Here is a 12,744-nt window from a genome sequence, read left to right on the forward strand (position 1 = left end):
GGTCCTTCCACTGAGCCACGCTGCTTCTATCCATTGAGCCTTAGAATACAAGGGCAGTGTCTAAATGTACATTCCAAGCGCTTAGTACAGTGTTCTGCACATAGTAAGCGCTCTATAAATACTATTGAATGAATGAATGAATACTTCTTCCTTCCCTACTCACCCCACCACCACCCCTGCCCCAGCACTTTGAACCGTCCCTGGCACAAAGTAAGTGCTTAACAAATACCACACACAAAAAATAATAATAATAAAGCAAACAGCGCTGAACTGCAGAAATACGAGCAAGATCATGACGCAAGATACAGTGGTAAACACTATACTTCTCCCTCTCCAACAGTTGCATCAGTTTCAACCCCTAATTGATCAATCAGTGGTATTTCCATTGTGGGCAGAGCCCTGTGGGTACTCAGCCCTTGGGAACCAGAGTCGGTAATCCCTGCCCTCAAGGAGCTTACGGTCTCCAGGGGGACAGTAAAATAAATTAGAGACGGGGTAACGGTAGAGTATAAGGAGATGGCCGAAAGTGCTGTGGGGCTGGGGTGAGTATCAAAGCGCTTCTAAGAGGTATACGACCGACCTAGCTCACGTAGGCAGGTAGGAAAAGTGAGGGCGGGCATAGTCAGGGAAGTCCTCTTGGAGGTGTGATTTTTAGCGGTGTGATGCCTTCTCAAGGTGGGGAAAGTGGTCGGCTGCCGGATAGGGCCCCTCCTCCCTCCCTCTGTTCTTCCCCCTTCCCCTCCCCGCAGCACTTTTAGACTGTGAGCCCATCACTGGGCAGGGACTGTCTCTATCTGTTGCCAAATTGGACATTCGAAGCGCTCAGAACAGTGTTCTGCACACAGAGAGCGCTCAGTAAACACGACCGAATATTTGTACATATTACTCTGTTTATTTTATTAATGGTGTGTCTATAGCTATAATTCTCTATTTTGATGCTACTGATGCCTGTCCACGTTTTGTTTTGTTGCCCGTCTCCCCCTTCTAGACTGTGAGCCCGTCGTTGGGCAGGGATTTTATCTATCTGTTGCCGAATTGGACATTCCAAGCGCTCAGTACAGTGCTCTGCACACGGAAAGCGCTCAATAAATACGACCGAATGGATATTTGCACATATTTATTACTCTTTTATTATGGTGTGTATAGATCTAAAATTCTCTTACTCTATTTTGATGCTACTGATGTCTGTCCACGTGTTTCGTTTTGTTGCCTGTCTCCCCCTTCTAGACCGTGAGCCCGTCGTTGGGAAAGGATTCTCTCTCTTACCTGCTGCCGAACTGTACTCTCCAAGCGCTTAGCGCAGTGCTCTGCACACAGTAAGCGCTCAATAAATACGATTGAACCAACAGGGAGAAGGGAGTTCAGGGCCAGAGGGAGGAGGCGGGCAAAGGGGTAGGCGGTGGGGCACAGTATACATTACAACACTTGGGAGGCGGGATGTATTATACTATACGTCATAACGTATACGTATGCATCCCGTATGCATCCCGTATGCATACGGGAAGCAGTGTGGCTCACTGGAAAGAGCACGGGCTTTGGAGTCAGAGGTCATGGGTTCGAACCCCGGCTCTACCACTTGTCAGCTGTGTGACTTTGGGCAAGTCACTTAACTTCTCAGTGCCTCAGTTACCTTATCTGTAAAATGGGGATTAAGACTGTGAGCCCCACGTGGGACGACCTGATTCCCCTGTGTCTACCGCAGCGCTTAGAACAGTGCTCGGCACATAGTAAGCGCTTAACAAATACCAACATTATTATTACCAACATTACTAATACCATCCCGTACATTCGGCATAATATATAACAGTGATATTGTACTCTCCCAAGGCCTTGGTCCAGACTCATTTATACGACTGATTGAGTGGGCTAGACGAGCTAGAGACACGGGCAGTAGGCCGGCGGCGTTAGGGGAGCGGAGTGTGTAGCTTGGGATGGAGTAGATCGGCGAGGCCCTGATGGCTGACAGGGCCCTTTAAAGCGTTTAGACTGCGAGCCCGTCGTTTAGACCGTGAGCCCGTGATTGGGCGGGGATTGTCTCCATCTATTGCCCAATTGCACGTTCCAAGCGCTTAGTACAGTGCCCTGCCCACAGTAAGCGCTCAATAAATACTATTGAACGAATCAATGAATAAGGTTGCCATGGGCAACCACTGAGAGGCTCTCGACTGGGGAGACCCGAACCGAACGGTTTTTCGGAAAAGTGACGGAGGCGGCAGATTGAAATACGGACGGCAGAGGGGAGAGGCAGGGAGGGAGGTCAGCGAGGAGGACGACGCGCTAGTCGAGGTGGGATCGGCCTGGCGGAAAGAGCCTGGGAGTCAGAGGGCCCGGGATTCATTCATTCATTCATTCGATAGTATTTATCGAGCGCTTACTATGTGCAGAGCACTGTACTGAGCGCTTGGGATGAACAAGTCGGCAACAGATAGAGACGGTCCCTGCCGTCTGACGGGCTCACGGTCTAATCGGGGGAGACGGGCAGACGAGAACGATGGCAATAAATAGAGTCGAGGGGAAGAACATCTCGTATCTAACCCCGGCTCCGCCCGTCGTGGGCGACGGTGGGCGAATCAATTCACTTCTGCGTCTCGGGTTCCTTCACGTGCAAAATGGAGATCCAGTATCGGTCCTCCTTCCTACTACGACCGTGAGCCCCACGGGGGAGCCGATTACGGTTCATCTACCCCAGGCCTTAGTATTGCGCTTGGCATCTAGAAAGGACTGAAAAACCACAGTAATAATTATCTGTGCGGTGACAGTTTAGGTGGATATTAGATCTGTTAGACATAGGAAGTCCATCCTGACCAAAGGCAATGCGTACAGTGAACCTTGTTTTACGTGATAAAGAGGAGGAAGAGGTGCTAGATGGAAATACCTAAGAGCGTGTATGGTAATCTAGACAAAAGGCCAAGGATTATCATCATGGGAGTTACTAAACAGTCACTCTGTGCCAGCACTGTGCTAGAGAAGCAGCGTGGCTTAGTGGGAAGAGCCGGGGCTCGGGAGTCAGAGGTCGTGGGTGCTAATCCCGGCTCCGCCACTTGTCTGCTGGGTGACCTTGGGCAAGTCACTCAACTTCTCAGTTACCTCATCTGTAAAAATGGGGATTAAAAAACGTGAGCCCCACGTGGGACAATCTCATTACCCTGTATCTCCCACTGTATCGCTTAGAACAGTGCTCGGCACACAGTAAGCAATTAATACCATAATTATTATCATTATTATTAAACACGGAGGGAGAGAACCTGAGGCCCAATCCCCGTGGAACAAGGGTTGACAGCAGAAGCAAAAGAAATCTACGCTTCAAACCCTCGAGGTCCTTACTCCCAATTAGTTCTGCCGTAAACCAAGGGTCCGGAAGCGGTGTGGCCTAGCGGAAAGAGCACGGGCCTGGGGGTCCCGGCTCCACCACCTCTCTGCTGTGTGACCCTGGGCAAGTCACCTCACTTCTCTGGGCTTCACTGTTACCCCACTGATTCAAGGCTGTGAATCCCACGTGGGACACGGACTGGGTTCAACCTGAGTGTCTTGGATCAATCCCAGCGCTTAGTAGAGTGGCTGGCACATAATAAGGGCTTAACAAATACCACTATTATTGTGATGTACCTGAAGAACCAAAGCTTCACAAAAAATGATGATAGTCTATTATATCTGCTACTGACCAAACGCCCAAAATAATAATAACAATGATGATGGTATTTGTTAAGCGCTTACTATGTGCCAGGCACTGTTCTAAGCGCTGGGGGGGGGGGGGGATACATGGTGATCAGGTTGTCCCACGTGGGGCTCAGTCTTCATCCCCATTTACCAGATGAGGGAACCGAGGCCTAGAGAAGTGAAAAGACTTGCCCAAAGTCACACAGTGGCAGAGGTGGGATTAGAATCCATGACCTCTGGCTCCCGAGCCCGCTTCTCTGTGTTCTCTCCCAAAACCATTACCTTCCAACACCCCTTGGTGCTGAATCCATCGACGGTATTTACTGAGCACTTATTCAGGGCAGAGTCCTGAACTAAGCACTGGGGCGGGCACGGTGGAATTAGCAGACATAATCCCTGCCCTCAAGCCGCAGAGAAAAACACTGTATTTCTAAACTCCACTCTAGACTGTAAGCTCACTGGGGGAAGGGAAGGTGCCTTGCGACTCTGTGATACTGTACTCTCCCAAGCGCTTAGGACGCAAGCGCACAGTAAGCGCTCCGTAAATGAATGATTGATAATTTCGCACCAGCACAACCACCTTGAAAACACGTGTTTTGATAGAGACGACTGGCTTGCAAAGACACTATCCGCCAAGCACGATGTTGAGCTCGCATATCAAAAGTAAGCCACCTTCGTTTTCATCGGTGCTATCTTCCAAAATGCAGCACCCACAGGTGCCGATCGAATTTGACCGGCTCCATCGGGGCAGACGCCCCCAAGTCTCCAGCCGGAGAACACGGCCCTCGAAAATAAAGCCTCGCTTGCTGAGTTTTTAAACTTGAGTCTCGGTTCGGCTGCGTCGCCAGCTCTAGGCGATGCCATCACCACAAAGGAAGACACTCCGGTTCGTTGTTCGCTCACAGAAACAGGTTGATTGCATTTGTAAATCAAAAGAGAGCTTTCAGACCACTGGGGAAAGACAAGTTGAAAAAGGCCACGTCCAAATGCTCACCGCCAACCCCATCTTCAAGTTTCCTATTCGATTTAGGATCCTTCCAGCGGGGTGGCATTGATACTAAACCTCCCCATAAGGAAATGGTACCCTGTGGTATTCACCCTTCCAACGTCGCTAGCGAGAGCACCGGCCATGTCTTCCGACACCCCGACCCGCTGCATCCAAAGAAGCTGGCGCCGTGGACAACCGTTCCCCAAATCCCTAACAGAGCCTAACCAGAACACACTCCGACAACCCGTGTTCACGGCAGCTGAGTGTACGCACGTAACCTTCCATTTTCTTCTTGGAAAAGCTTCCCCTTTTAGGAAACGTTCAGACGGATGAGACTGCGAGCCCCACGTGGGACGGGGACCGTGCCCGACCCATTTCGCTTAGTGTAGTGCTGGCACACGGTAAGCGCTTAACCATAACGGTAGCGATAACGTGCTCTGCGCATAGTAAGCGCTGGATAAACACGCCCGAGTGAATGATAGCATCTCTCAAGAGTATCCTATGTGTTAAGTTACGGAGTAGAGAGGAGATTGCGAGGACACAGTTCCCGTCCCACCTGGGGCTCACAGTCTACCTCATCTCCCTTTTAGAGCGAGGGAAACTGAGGTCAGGAGAGATCAAGCGATTTACCCCAAGACCGAGAGCCGGCCGACGCCTCCTGACTCTCGGTCCTGCTCTTCCCACGCGTCCACACTGCACCTACGGACCATTTTCCCGCGCTCTAGGCTTGAAAATAAATGTCATCAACTGGTGATGGCCCCCCAAAATAAATATTTCCTACTTTCGAAACGACCGGTTAGAGAAACACCCGATGAAAACGTTCACGGCGCTTTCCGGCGCTTGCCGGACGTAACCCGCGCAGGCTGTCGAGGCTCTCTCGGTTGTTTCCCTGTTATGACGGCCGACTTTGAACTGTGCTCTCAAAATCTGATTCCTACTAATGGTTCTTTCACCGAGAGGCAGAGTACGGGGTGGCGAACGATACATGTAAGACACGAACCTTTGCTTTCTCGTGTTTTCGTTTGGGGTTTTCAGGGGGAGGAGCACGAAGCCGGTTTGGCATCGACAGAAAAACAGACCCAAGGAGCGGGAAACTGAGCGAGGTAGGGGGCGGAAAGGGACTGTGATATGAAACTCGAGCAGGAGAAAGAGAGGGCTCGGGAAATTCATCTCCTCCGCCCGGGGTCTTGGCCTTTCTCGAAGCCATCACCTATGAGAGAGGCGAGAGAGTCCTCCTCTACACGCCCTGGGACGAAGGGGCTGTTTTACTAGCTCCACGGCGGTGATGGCGGGGCGGTGAGATGGGAGAACGCTCTTGTGCCCCGGCCCTCGGCGACTCCCCGTTAACAACACCCCTACCTTGCCCGAATGCAGAGCAGATCGGCAAAGAAACGCAAAGCCGGAGGGGGGAGGGACTGGGGAGCCTCCACTGGAAAGATTTCAACCATGGGTCACTCGCTGGAGTTGCTGTATCTGGAGGGAGCTAGTGAAGCCATTAGGAAGTCGTTAGCACTGACTTTGAACTCGCTGAAAAGGGAAATAGCTTTATTAATGGGTCTGACGGGGATGTGTGATTTAGGATACACCACCAAGGCCTCGCCTTAAGAACGGTAATGACGGTATTGGTTCCTTCGTTCCATCGCGTTTATTGAGCGCTTACTGTGCGCAGAGCACTGTACTAAGCGCTGGGAACGTCCAATTCGGCAACAGATAGAGACGCTCCCTGCCCGACGACGGGCTCACGGTGTAAAATCGCTTACCCCGTGCCAGGCGCGGTACTGAGCGCCGGGTGGGGGGATGCAAGCAAATCGGGCTGGTCCCCTGTGGGGCTCACAATCCCCACTGGACAGATGAGGGGGCTGAGGCCCAGAAAAGTGAGGCGACTTGCCCAAGGTCACGGGGCAGACAAGTCGCAGAAGTGGGATTACAGCCTCTGGGACCCAGGCCCCGGGCTCTACTCCACTACACCTCTTTGCTCCTCAACACGATCACGCCATGGTATTCATTGAGTGCTTACTACGTAACAATAATGGTACTTGTTAAGCGCTTACTATGTAATAATCATCGTCACAGTTATGGTACTTGTTAAGCACTTACTATGTAATCATAATCATCACGATCATGGGACTCGTTAAGCGCCTCCTATGTAATAATCATCATCATAACTATGGTACCTATTAAGCGCTTACTATGTGCCCGAGCACTGCTCTAAGCACCGGGGCGGACGCCCGGTAATCAGTTCGCCTCACATGGGGCTCACGGTCTCAATCCCCATTTGACAAACGAGGTCACCGAGGCCCGGAGAAGCGAAGCGGCTTCCCCAAGGTCACAGAGTTGGCGAACGGCGGAGCCGGGCTTAGAACCCACGTCCCAAGCTTGGGCTCCTGCCCCTCGGCCACGTCGCCGTGCGGAGGAGTCGCGATTCTATTCCCATCGGAGAGAGTCGTTCCCCGACTGGACGCGGCAGTCGGCGGGCCCGGAAGCGGGCCGACTTTTGCCGCCGAGTTCCCCCTGCCCCTAAAATGGCTTCGACGGAGAGGGGCGCACGTCCTGGCAACCGGGGACCACGAGCTCCGAACGACAAGGAAGTTGGCGCGATCCCCTTTCCACATCCCTCGACTCCTTTTCAGAAAAGCACTGAGGCGCTTCGACTGCGAAGCGCCGTGGTGAGCAAGGAGGCGAAACCGTTTCCTTCCAGATCGATCGAATCCTCCCCATCAGGTTGGCCAGTCTACACCCAAAGGTGCCGAGGCCCCCGAAGCCCAGAACGGGGGGGCCGGCAAGGGGGCTTTCCGTTCCCATTCATTCATTCAAGCGTATTTACTGAGCGCCCACTGTGTGCAGAGCACCGTACTCAGCGCTTACAACGGCATTAGTGACGTGCCAAGCACTCTTCTGAGCGCCGCGGTGGATACGCTGTAACGAGGTCGCCCCACGTGGGGCTCGCAGCCCGTCACCCCCTTTTACAGACGAGGTCAACGAGGAAGGGAAGTGACTGGCCCCAAGTCACACAGCTGATAAATGGGGGAGGGGGGGACGGGAGCCCGCGACCTCTGACTCCCCCGGCCGTGCTCTTCCGGTGGTCGGTGCCGCCCTCCTCCCCTCGGGGTGGACGGGAGAGGGCTGCACGTCGGGGCCGCCCCCGTCACACGGGCCAAACGTGGCGCCCGAAGCTTTCGAGGGGGACGGGGTGGGGGGGGTGGGCACCGAGGGAGCGGGGCAGCAACCGTGGGAGCCCCCTCTCCCCCCGCCCCCCGGGCGGCCGGGGAGGGGTCCGCCTTTCCGCGACCCCACATTGGCGTGGGCCGGCGGGGAGGCCCAGGCCGCTCGGACGTAAACCGGGCTGTGGGCTGCGGGCCGAGGGGCCCGTCGGAGGAAGGGAGCCCATCCCGGCGGGTGGGCGGCTAGCGGAGGCAGGCAGGGAGGGGCCCATCTGAGGAGGAGGGTCCCGGCGTGGCTCAGGGGAAAAGAGCCCGGGCTTGGGAGTCAGAGGTCACGGGTTCAAATCTCCACCGCGCCACTCGTCGGCTGGGTGACCGTGGGCGAGTGGCTTCGCTCCCCTGGGCCTCGGTTCCCTCGTCTGTAGGACGGGGATGAAGACCGGGGGCCTCACGTGGGACCACCCGATGACCCCGGATCTCCCCCAGCGCTCAGAAGGGTGCTCCGCACAGAGTCGGCGCTTAAAAGATACCAACATTATTATTACTATTATCTGAGGCGGGGGCCATCTGAGGGAGGGAGAGAGTGAGGAGGGGAGGGCAGGAGGGGGCTAAGTCAGGGGGGAGGGGCCCATCTGAGGAGGAGAGGGGTCCGTCGAGGGGGGCCCATCTGGGGTGGGGGCCGTCGGACGGAGGTGGGGTGGGGGGGCGCCCATCTGAGGAGAGGAGCCCATGGGGGGGACCCATCTGAGGGGGGGGGTCATCTGAGGAGGGGGCCAACTGGGAGGGGAGGGGCTCATCGGAGGAGGGGAGAGGCCCACGGGGGGGCATCTGAGAAGAAGAGGCCCCTTGGAGGGGGGCCCATCTGAGGACAGGGGACCACGGCGGGGGGACAGTGGGGGGGGGCGTCTGAGGAGGGCCCGTCCATTAGACCGTGAGCCCGTCAATGGGCAGGGCCTGTCTCCATCTGTTGCCGATTTGTCCACTCCAAGCGCTCGGTACAGTGCTCTGCACACAGTAAGCGCTCAATAAACACTATTGAATGAGAGGGGCCCATGGGGGGGGGGCCCATGGGGGGGATGTGAGGGGGAAGGGGCTCATGGGGGGAGGGGTGAGGGGAGGGGTGGGGTGGCTCCAGGACCTTGGGGCCTCCTGATGCGAGGTGGTGGTGGAGGTGGTGGAGGAGAAGGGGGAGGTGGAGAAGGGGGAGAAGGTGGAGAAGGTGGAGGAGGTGGAGGTGGAGGTGGAGGAGGAGGTGGAGGAGGAGAGCGCTGCCCTCCCCGACCCCGCAACCCCAAAGGGGAGCGCGCGGGGGATAGGGGCGGGCGGGCCGCCATGGGGGCAGGAGGAGGAGGAGAAAAAGGAGGAAGAGAAGAGGAGGAGGAAGAGAAAGAGGAAGAGGAGGAGGAGAGCGCTGCCCTCCCCGACCCCGCAAACCAAAAGGGCGGGGGGGGGGGGGGCGCCATGGGGGCAGGAGGAGGAGCAGGAGGAGGAAGAAGAAGAGGAAGAAGAGGAAGAGGAGGAGGAGACGTGGGCGGCCCTTCCTTCCTTCCTTCCTTCCTTCCCTCCTTCCCTCCTTCCCTCCGTCGGCCCCTCGGAGCGTCCAGCGGCAGTGCGGGCTTGAGGCCCGGGCCTGCCCCACCGCCCCACCCCCTTCCTCCTTCCTCCTTCCTCCTCCTCCAGGGGGGAGAACTACTCTGAGGGCCTCGTCCCGGGGCCTTAAGGGGGGGGGGGGAGGGGGAACGACGACGGTCCTGGGGGGGGGGGGGAAGCCCCGCCCCTCCCCCCGCGCCGAGGGGAGCCGGCCGCGTCACGTGACGCCGGCGCGCGCGGCCAGCCGTCGGGCGGCGCGCGGCCTCCCCGCCCCTCCCCCGCCCGCGCACGCGCACCGAAGCAGAGCCCCGGAGGGGGGGGGGGAAGAGGGCGCCCCCTCCCCCTCCCCTCCCCCCCGCGCGCGCGCTCCCGGCCGGAGGCCCCCGGCGGAGGTGGGGGCGGGGCGGGGGGGGCCCCCGCACACGCCGGCCGCTCCCGCCGGGGGAGGGGGGGGGAGGGAGGAAGGGCGCCTGGGGCCCCCGGCCGCCGCCCCCGGGGCCCCGGGCCCGGCCGCCGCGCTCCCCGGCCCGGCGGCCTCCATCTTGCGCGGGCCCCCGCCGCCGCCGCCGCCGCAGTGCCCCCCCCCCCTCCGCCCGCGCGCCCGCCCGCCCTCCCGCGCGCTCACCTCGGCCGTCCATCCCGGCGCCGCCGGCCGCCGCCCCGGTTCACCCCCCCCACCCCCCGGTCTCCGGCGCCTTATTCCCTCGGCGGGGGGCTGGCGCGGGGGGCTCGGCGGGCTTCGGGGGGAGCGGGGGGCCGCGCCTTCAGCGGAGCCGCAATCCTAACCCGCCATCTGGTGGCATTTTCCGCACGCCAATGGCGCCGCTGCGGAGCCGGCCCGCCACCGCCCCCTGCCGGCCCGCGGCCGCCGGCGCCGCCGGGCTCCCCCGACGCCCCCCCCCCCCCCGCCCGCGCCCGGGACGCCGCGCGCGCGGGACGCTCGGCGCGCATGCGCCCGGCCGCGGCGGGAAAGGGAGCCCCCCCCCCCCCGGCCCCTCCTGCCCAGGGTCGCCCCCCCGCGTCCTCGCGCGCGCGCGCGTGCTCCGCTTCCCGCGCGCGCGCGCGCGCTCCGCCAGGCGCCGCAGGCCCCACGTCAAGTAGAGGCCGTCGGCGGCGGGAAGGAGGGCGGGCCTGCTCCCCCTCGGCGTGGCCATTTTCGCCCCCCTCCATTTCCCTCCCCGACCCGCGGGGAGCTTCACGCACACCCCCCCGTGACGAAACCCGCCCCCAGCCCGCCGCCATGACGCGCCGAACGGCCCCCCAGCCCCCCCCCCCCTTTGGCCTCCTTCCCCCCCGCCTCGTCGTAGGGCGGGGACCGTCCATCGCTCCCCCGATCGTCCACGCTTAGGGCGGCGCGCCCTTCAAGCGCTCGATCAAAAGGCGGGGACTGTCTGTTGTCGATCCGTCCATTCCAAGCACTCGGCTCTGCACGTAATAGGCGCTCAATAAATACTATTACATGAATTATTAACGTGTCGCGCTCCGTTGCCCGAGGAGCCCATTTTCCGCCCCCTGAGGGGCCCCGGGAGGGAGGGGGCCGAGCCCCGCCTCGATGGCGCCCCTGAATGCCGCAGGCCTTGCATAAGGAGGCAGCATCGGCCAGTCAGTGGAGAGGCGGCCGGGCCGGGAACGGGGAGACGCGTTCCGCTCCAAGTTTCTCCACTGACTGGCGGTATGAGCCCGGACAAGCGCTTGACCTCCCTCCCTCCCTCCCGACGGAGTCCGGGAAAAGGGACAGCTTGGCCCCCGGGGACCGTCCTGGCGAGGGGCTAGTAAAGGGAGGGGGTGGGTGGCCCCCAAAGAAGCCGCAGGGCCTAGGGGACCGCCCTGGAGAGGGGCTATTAAAGGGAGGGGGGTGGGTGGCCCCTGAAGGAGAAACCATGGGCCTAGGGGACCGCTCTGGCGAGGGGCTGTTAAAGGGAGGTGATAGATGGCCCCCGAAGGAGAAGCCGTGGGGCCTAGGGGACCGCCCTGGAGAGGGGCTATTAAAGGGAGGGGGTGGGTGGCCCCCGAAGGAGAAACCATGGGCCTAGGGGACCACTCTGGCGAGGGGCTGTTGAAGGGAGGTGATAGATGGCCCCCGAAGGAGAAGCCGTGGGGCCTAGGGGACCGCTCTGGCCGGTGGCTAGTAAAGGGAGTGGGTGAATAGCCCCCGAAGGAGAAGCCGTGGGACCTAGGGGACCGCCCTGGAGAGGGGCTATTAAAGGGAGGGGTGGGTGGCCCCCGAAGGAGAAGTCGTGGGGCCCAGGGGACCGCCCTGGAGAGGGGCTATTAAAGGGAGGGGGTGAGTAGCCCTCGAAGGAGAAGCCGCGGGGCCTAGGGGACCGCTGTGACGAAGGGCTATTAAAGGGAGGTGGTGGGTGGTGGCCCCTGAAGGAGAAGCCACGGGACCTAGGGGACCGCCCTGGAGAGGGGCTATTAAAGGGAAGGGTGGATGGCCCCCAAAGGAGAAGCCGCGGGACCTAGGGGACCGCTCTGGAGAGGGGCTGTTAAAGGGAGGTGGTGGTGGCCCCCAAAGGAGAAGCCTAGGGGACCGCTCTGGCGAGGGGCTATAAAGGGAGGGGGTGAGTGGCCCCTGAAGGAGAAGCCGTGGGGCCTAGGGGACCGCTCTGGAGAGTGACTGTTAAAGGGAGGGGTGGGTGCCCCCCCGAAGGAGAAGCCGCAGGGCCTAGAGGACCGCCCGCCGTGGCGAGGGGCTATTAAAGGGAGGGGGTGGGTGGCCCCCCGAAGGAGAAGCCGTGGGCCTAGGGGACCGCTCTGGGGAGGGGCTATTAAAGGGAGGGGGTGGGTGGCCCCGGAAGGAGAAGCCACGGGGCCTAAGGGACCGCTCTGGCGAGAGGCTGTTAAAGGGAGGAGGTGGGTGGCCCCCCAAAGGAGAAGCCGTGGGGCCTAGGGGACGGGGCACCGGCCTGGGGGTCAGAAGGATCTGGATCCTGATGCCGCCTCTGCCGCTTAAAGGCCGAGTGACCTCGGTCCACATAATAATAATAATAATAATAATAAAATAATATTTGTTAAATGCTTACTATGCGCTGAGCACTGTTCTAAGCACTGGGGTAGATACAGGGTAATCTGGTTGTCCCACGTGAGGGTCACAGTCTTCATCCCCATTTTTACAGATGAGGTCACTGAGGCATCGAGAAGTTAGGTAACTTGCCCACAGTCACGCAGCTGACAAGTGGCAGAGCCGGGATTCAAACCCATTGACCCCTGACTCCCAAGCCCTGGCTCTTACCACTGAGCCACGCTGCTTCTCTATAATGTTGGTATTTGTTAAGCGCTTACTATGTGCAGAGCAATGTTCTAAGCGTTAAGGGGATACAAGGTGATCAGGTTGTCCCATGTGGG

General features: G+C 59.4%; 1 protein-coding gene across 2 annotated transcripts in view; it reads right to left on the reverse strand.

Moving 5' to 3' along the window:
* STAG1 (stromal antigen 1) overlaps nucleotides 1-10,095 on the reverse strand; it is a 341,746-nt gene extending 331,651 nt beyond the window's left edge. Inside the window, exon 1 of one of the 2 annotated variants that reach the window (XM_029059010.2) lies at nucleotides 10,022-10,095. The gene's annotated coding sequence lies outside the window, so the exon portion shown is untranslated. The remainder of the gene's footprint in view (nucleotides 1-10,021) is intronic. The other variant, XM_029059017.2, reaches the window with a different exon arrangement.
* Between the last annotated feature and the right edge of the window lie 2,649 nt (nucleotides 10,096-12,744).

The sequence above is a fragment of the Ornithorhynchus anatinus genome, chromosome 1 (assembly GCF_004115215.2).
Source record: "Ornithorhynchus anatinus isolate Pmale09 chromosome 1, mOrnAna1.pri.v4, whole genome shotgun sequence".
NCBI classification, from domain to species: Eukaryota; Metazoa; Chordata; class Mammalia; order Monotremata; family Ornithorhynchidae; genus Ornithorhynchus; species Ornithorhynchus anatinus.